This window comes from Oreochromis aureus, linkage group 3 (assembly GCF_013358895.1).
Source record: "Oreochromis aureus strain Israel breed Guangdong linkage group 3, ZZ_aureus, whole genome shotgun sequence".
In the NCBI taxonomy this organism is placed as follows: domain Eukaryota; kingdom Metazoa; phylum Chordata; class Actinopteri; order Cichliformes; family Cichlidae; genus Oreochromis; species Oreochromis aureus.
In genome coordinates, this window is record NC_052944.1 from 100847156 (window position 1) to 100853265 (window position 6110).

Below are 6110 nucleotides of genomic sequence, written 5' to 3' on the forward strand. Positions count from 1 at the left end.
GGCACCAAATGTCCCTGTTATCAGCTGCTGGATGGACGTTATCAGAGCTTTTTAGTCCCACACGGATCACCAGGAGCTCCTCCTCTGTCTGCAAACAGGCTCAGCAGCTCTGATCATTCATTGGAGTCAGCACAGAGTGTGGAGACATCTAGTGGTCGTGGAGAGTAGTGCGATCATAGCTCTGCTGGTGAATGTAGTTACTGTAAGGTCTCTGATGGAGCTCTGTGATTGGTGGATTGTCCAAACTAAATTAAGTGATGTTTCCTCGTCCTCTGATAAAACATGAAAGGACTGATCAGCAGTCAGGACGTCAGTATCGTGACACGAGTACTGGATCCAAATGTGACCCTGAGCTTTGTTTTTAGCTACAAAGTTTATATCTTCATTCTTTTCCCTCTGCTTGAGGCCTGAAGCCATTCAAAGGTAGGTGATCACTCTGCTGAACTGCAGACAGAATTCAGACTCTCGTGAATTCCTTCTAAGGCCTGATGTGGCTTTTCACTTATACCACATCTTATTTTTCTTTCATTATTGCGTTTATTTATTTAACCTGCACACAGTTTATTCACGTGTTACAGTGATTTTATTTCTATATGTAAATATTTTATATTCTCTAACTGAAGCTGTGTCCACATTTGATCTTTACCTCAAAGTGACACATGGACTCTGTCTGTGTCCTCAGTTTCCCAGCATGCCTCAGCTGTGGAGCTGTATGAGGGAGAGCCGTCTGTCCTGCTGCCCTGTGAGTTTCCCACTTTTGAACTGGACAGCCCCACGGTGGTGTGGAGTCGCTCCGACCTCAGTCCTCCAACCGTCCACCAGCGTCAGCTTCAAGGAGACAAACTGAAAGATCAAAACCAGCGTTACAGCGGCCGAACATCCATGAAGACTGACGCTCTGGAAACTGGAGACCTCAGCCTGACCCTGACTGACCTCCAACTGTCTGACAGTGGCACCTATACCTGCTCCATCAGATCGTTTAGAGGAGAATGGAGACTGAGAGATGTCCCACTGCAGGTCAAAGGTCAACATCAAACCAAAACCCTGCTGTAGACAATCACAATCACTCAAATTGAACTTTTAATATTGTCACAACAAGCATGCTTGCTTAACAATTTTTAATTCTAAGCATATTCTTTAATTAATTACACTCAGTCAGAGGTCAAAGGTCACATGCTGCTTTGTGTTTCTCTACAGAACCATTTCCATCCTGGGCCACAGCTCTCCTGGTTCTCCTGGTTCTTGTTCTCATCGTCTCTGGAGGTCTTTTATTTCATTTCCGGCACTATTTCATGTCAGGTGAGTGTCTCCTACTACACTACCCATAATGCAGATGGTTAGCAGGTGTCCTCGGGTGACTCCTGTGACTGTGGCTCACACAAACTTGCTGACAGTAAATGTTGCAGCAGCTTCAGTAAATGTTCCTCCTTGAGTTGTGCTCAGTCATGTGATGGAGAGCTTCAGATGTTCAGAGCAGGATCAGTCTCTTCGAGTTCTGGAGCGGGTGTGGGGGACCACTAGAAGATTTGGATTCAATGACCTCAGTCAATAAGAAGAGGTATATATATGAATAAAATCAGAGATAGAGGGAGGGGCCTGTAGCCAGGTGTTTCATTTCTGTCTGGGTTTAGCTGTAAGTAGTTGTTATTCAACCATTGCTTAATGTTTGTTTCTCAAAGGGGACAGGATGTGAACCTCAGAAGTTTAAGTGAGCAGTATAGCTGAATACCATCGGCAAACAGATGGTAAGAAAAATCAGCTGTATTATCTGGTCTTAAGTAAGTATGTATTTTCAAAAAAAACAAAAAACAGAATAGGTCCCAGCACGGAGCCTTGAGGAACTCCACATAGCAGCTCTGTGGGTTCAGACATAATCTGGTTTGCAGAGACACTGAAACTCGTTTATCCAATGGCATGTCCTCAAGTGAAGGTCAAAAAAGGTGCAGTTATGGTCTCTCAAACAGACATCCTCCGCAGACACGTTGATCATGCTGAAGCCCAAAGAGACGAGCCGTGTGAGACATGGCCGACTGTGGAAGCTCAGTCTGTCTGTTCTTCTGCTCTTCATCCAACATGTCTGCAGCACTTTACAGGACGCTGCAGACTAGTTACCAAAGAACGAGTCAGGAACACATCAGGAACAAACTGAGACACAATCTGACTGAGACTAGAAGACAAGGAGGGGACAGGGAGGTCATGTGACCATCACAGCTTTTAATGATGTCATTATGTTTAGGGGTGGGTTTTGATTATCAATTTATTCATTAAAAAGGATTCTATCGATTTATATGTTGATTCATGGTTTTCTTTCGTTTCTGATCTGCTACAGAATATTTTTAAGGTCATCTGAAATAAACTCCCAGGCGTAAACAGTTTTTCTGTGTTATTCTCAGTTACTTTGACACAAGCACATCTGCTGTGATGCTTACACCTTTGATAAAGTCTCGCAAGTGTCAGCTTTCTACAGATATAAAAAAATGGAAATGTACTGATACGTGATCAGAATTACAATATTTCTGACTGCCTGTGGCAAAATTTCCCTGATTCAAAACAAATCGAATCGTCGATCTAATCAATTCTGAAAATCAGTGATGATACCCAGCCCTAATCATGGTGTCTTTTGTTGTCCTCTCAGTTTACAAGGTGGAGGTGGATTCAGGGGTGGAGTCTGTCCTGCTCCCCTGTAAAGCCACACTTCAGCTGCCTAAAGACGTTAGAGTGGAGTGGAAGGACATGAAAGACAGGAAGGTCCACGTGTGTGAGAACAGCTCTGACAAGAATAAAGAACAGGATGAAGTTTACAGAAATCGAACAAAGATGAATGAAGACCTGCTGAAAACTGGAGACCTCAGTCTGAGCCTGAAACACCCCACAGAGAGAGACACAAACACCTACACCTGCACCGTCTACAGCAGGGACGGAAACATCCTGCTGAAGAAACAAGTGCTGCTTACTGTCAGAGGTCAGTGCTGTAGATAGAGGTCAAAGGTCAAACTCATTGTGACGGTAGGACCATTATCAGTTTACTCCATCCATCTAATCCATAGATCCTGTTAGATGTCTGCTTGTAATAATGACAAACTGGAAACAGAACTTTACGATTGTTTCTTTAACCACCAAGGACCTGGCGTCCACATATTTGGACATCACATTTTTGGACATCTAGACCAAAATACAAAAGTTTGCTCCACGAGGGCCTGATATCCACTAACAAGCACATTATACTGCCGCTGTTTTATCAAAATTTAAAATGAATGTCCTCTCATGTGGATCTCATTTTTCTCAGAGACAAAAATCAGGCAAAAATTTTTTTTTGAAATTCTGTGTTTTTGCATTCTTCAGGTCCCAGTCAGCCCAAATAGCAAAGAGATTAAATATAATATTTATTGAAGTATTCAGACAGTTATTTGAAGCACCTTTGGCTCAATGATCATTTTTACATCCCAAAGTGATCAGCAGCTCCACGCTGACAGGAGACTTTACTGTAAAGTAGCAAAGGGACAAAAAGAAAAAATCCCGGCACCATCAGACTGATGAGCTCCATCAGCTTCTTCTACACTGCTGTCCTCTGTTACCTTCTGCTCTGATCTGCTTCAGCTTTCTCTACACCTCTGAAACCTGCTGCTGTCTGTACTGCTCACGCTGTGTTTGCTGTTCTCTCAGAGTGTCGGGTGGAGGTGGAGGTGGGGGCGGAGTCTGTCCAGCTGCCCTTCAAAACCACAGCTCAGCTGCCTGAAGACACTCAGGTGGAGTGGTGGCACCGTCCTGAGAAGCCTGACAAACAGGAGCGGGATTACAGAGACCGAGTGAAGATGAAGGACGAGCGTGTGAAAAGCGGACGGTTCAGCCTGACCCTTGAACGCCCCACAGAGAGAGACAGTGGCAGATACAGCTGTGTGGCCTGGAGCCAGGGAAACATCATCGGATGGAGAGTCGTGCTGCTCACAGTTACAGGTGTTTGTTGTCTTTCACTTGGTTCTCTCTGCTTTCACTTATTATTTTATGGTGTTTGTGTGTGAAGCTGTCGTGTCTCCTCTGCAGGGAGAGATCAGCACATCAGGAACAGAAGCAGCTCCATTGATCCGACTCCTCTGATGGCTGAAGTTTGATCTGTGTTCCTTTGTTATTGATCAGTGATGTCAGAGTGGAGTCAGTGTGATGCTATCAGTTATACTGGAAACACTTTGCTTCAGTTTCTCCTACTGATCAGTTTCTGTCTTGACTCTGTTTAAAGCTTTGTGAGTGTCGGTGGGCAGTGAGCATGAGTGGGAGCCGTGGACGCTGCTGCAGGAAGGCTGCATGTCATTTATTTGTATGAGTTTAATCCATTAAAGTTAATAAAGAGCTACTCGGATGTTGTTTGTGAGTTTTTCAGGTGATTTTGTTTTCACCTGCAGCTCAGCTGTTACTACGGCAACAGTATAAAGATGATGAAAGGAGGATTAGACATCAGTCTGTAGTTGCTAACACAGCTAACACACAAACTCCTCCAGCTTCCTCACCGGCTGGTACCAATGAGTCTCACCTGTGAGGTGCACTGTTACCTCCTCCTCATCATCATCATCTTTCCTGCCCCTCCTCCTGGACCTCAGGGACACAGCAGGACTCCCCTCAGTTTTTACATTCACTCATTATTACATTGTTATGTATGTTTGCACTGATTGCCGATCACGCTTCAACTGAGTCGTCCTCGGTCAGAAGGAATGGCACTCCACAGTGATGTAGTTCAAGTAACTTTAATAAGGAGGTGGCAGATGACATCAACAGGATGTACAGCTTTGGTGGGGAAGCGATGGCATTACAGCATTCACATGCAGGTAAAGGGAGTGTGAGTGTGTATATGAGTGTGTGTGGTCATATGATAAGCACGCACACAGGGTTAACAGACACAGGAATGCAAGGAAAAACGTTAATCCTCCGACACCTCCGACACACCTCTCATCTGTGCAGAACTGCGCTGAACACGTTCCCAACCGGAAGCACAGATACCGAGGTGCATCATGGGTAACGTAGTCTAAACAGTTAAAGTGACCAAGCGGACTTTTAACATACATCTTTAGCTGATCCTACATTAGAAAATGATTTTAAGAATAAATGCAGTCGGGAGTATGTGTTTAAACCAGCTGGTAGACAAACAGCTTTTTACAGCTACAGTATAATGACCTGTGTGGGTCCAGTGAGGGTCAATGACAGCACATCCTCACCTGGAGGTGAGTGACAGAAACCACAGCAGAGACCTCTGTGTTTAAGAAGTGGGCAGTTGTGGTCACTGATGCTCTCAGCTGGCTCAGTTTCACACACAGGTACGAGCGCACAAGCCCCCACTGTGGAGTAGACACTACAGGGACTAACTCTGAATGATCAACAAATCGATTTGATCAACAAATCGATTTACTCTGCCTTACAGAAACCTGGTTGCAGCCGGATGATTATGTTAGTTTAAATGAATCAACACCCCCGAGTTATTCTAACTACCAGAAATCCCGAAGCACAGGCCGAGGGGGCGGTGTGGCAGCAATTTTTCACACCAGCTTATTAATTAACGAAAGACAAAGACAGACTTTTAATTCATTTGAAAGCCTGATGCTTAGCCTTGTCCACCCCAGCTGTAAAACTCAGAAACCAGTCTTACTTCTTATCATCTATCGTCCACCTGGGCCTTACACAGAGTTTCTCTCTGATTTCTCAGACTTCTTATCTGATTTAGTGCTCAGCTCAGATAAAATAATTATTGTGGGTGATTTTAACATCCATGTAGATGCTAAAAATGACAGCCTCAACATGGCATTTAATCTGTTATTAGACTCAATTGGCTTCTCTCAAAATGTAAAAGAACCCACCCACCACTTTAATCACACTCTAGATCTTGTTTTAACATATGGCATAGAAACTGAACATTTAACAGTGTTTCCTGAAAACCCTCTGCTGTCTGATCATTTCCTGATAACATTTACATTTACAATAATTGATTACACAGCAGTGGAGAGTAGACTTTATCACAGTAGATGTCTTTCTGAAAGTGATGTAACTAAGTTTAAGAAGATAATCCACCCACTGTTATCATCTTCAATGCCCTGTACCAACATAGAGCAGAGCAGCTATCTGAACGC

General features: G+C 44.0%; 1 long non-coding RNA gene across 1 annotated transcript; it reads left to right on the plus strand.

Annotated features, from left to right (window-relative positions):
* Positions 1–2909: 2909 nt before the first annotated feature.
* On the plus strand, positions 2910–4359 carry LOC116334104. Its single transcript, XR_005611436.1, has 3 exons — positions 2910–2962; positions 3664–3954; positions 4042–4359. It is a non-coding gene; the product is annotated as an uncharacterized LOC116334104 (long non-coding RNA).
* Positions 4360–6110: the final 1751 nt, after the last annotated feature.